The following is a 1,330-nucleotide window of genomic DNA, read 5'->3' as shown; positions in this document are numbered from 1 at the left end:
TAAGTTAGTTAACACAGTCCTGAAGTCCCTCAGTGGTGCAAACTATTAATGCACTTGGCTGCTAACTGAAAGGTTGGAGGTTGGAGTCCACCCAGAGGCAGCTCAGAAGAAAGACCTGGCAATCTACTTCCGAAAAATCAGCCATTGAAAACGCTATGGAAAACCATTCCCAAAGCCCACTTTTCAGGCAAAGATTAGACAGCCCTATAAAAAAATAACACGTGAGGAACATGTTTCTTCGTGCAATCAAATATGTGAGACAAATATGTGGGCAAATCCTGTCCAAAAGCAAGACGAGAAGGCAGGAAGGGACAAGAACTGGACAAATAGACACAGGGAACCTGGGGTGGAAAGGGGGAGTGTGCTGTCACATTGTGGGGATTGCAACCAATGTCACAAAACAATACATGTATAAATTTTTGAATGAGAAAATAAATAAAATAAAATCATTTATGACTTTTTCAGTCGCAAAAGGACAAATCCTGGATGATCTCACTTATACGAAATAAGCAAATATATAGAAACCAAAGATTATTAGTGGATTGAGGGAGGGAGGGAAGTTTTTACTTATAGGGCAATGAGTTTATGTTAATGGTGGTGAAATAATTTGGAAAAGGACAGTGATAAGGGTTGAACAACATGAAGGGCATGATCAATGTCACCAAATTATACATGTAGAAATTTTTGAATTGGCAAATGTTTGGTTGTACACAATGACACACACGGGGTCGCCATGAGTTGGGATCAACTCAAGGGCAACTGTTTTTTTTAAGCTTTCAGTTTTTACAGGATTTGGGGGAGGGGGAACAGTCTAGATTAAGCCCAAGCTATGATCACACCAAGTTTTAATCATTTGAGGTCCAGATGTAGCGGCCACCAGGGGGGTCAGTTTTCATGATCCATCCATAAGGAACAGGGGGACAGACTGGCCATTGTGATTCCAGGCCACACTCCAGTGCCAGAGGGGGTGACTCTGAGATCAGGGGGCCTGTCTATACCCTGGCCCCAGGGGACTCAGGCCTGAGACTAGAGAGAGGAGCTGTCATCTTGAGGAGACACAGATGGAGGAGGAAGCATTTCTCTGTGTCCCTGCCTGCCTCCCCTCTGCTCCGGAGTGTAGCTCAGTGACGGCAGAGGACACTTCTAGGGTGACTGCCCAGTGTATTCAGGATCCCAGACAGCAGAAAGATCTGAGCTGCCAGCTAGACTTGCCTGTGTCTGGAGTGGAAATGAAGCAGGAGAGGCGCCCTCAAAGCCAGCAGGGAAAGTGAGGAGGGGAGACCTCTGTGCTGGCTGAGAGCAGTAGTTCTTTTTTTTTTTTTTTTTTTTA

Source organism: Trichechus manatus, unplaced genomic scaffold (assembly GCF_000243295.1).
Source record: "Trichechus manatus latirostris isolate Lorelei unplaced genomic scaffold, TriManLat1.0 scaffold00191, whole genome shotgun sequence".
Classification (NCBI taxonomy): domain Eukaryota; kingdom Metazoa; phylum Chordata; class Mammalia; order Sirenia; family Trichechidae; genus Trichechus; species Trichechus manatus.
The sequence above is the reverse complement of the archived record's forward strand: the minus strand, read 5'-3'. Positions refer to the sequence as shown.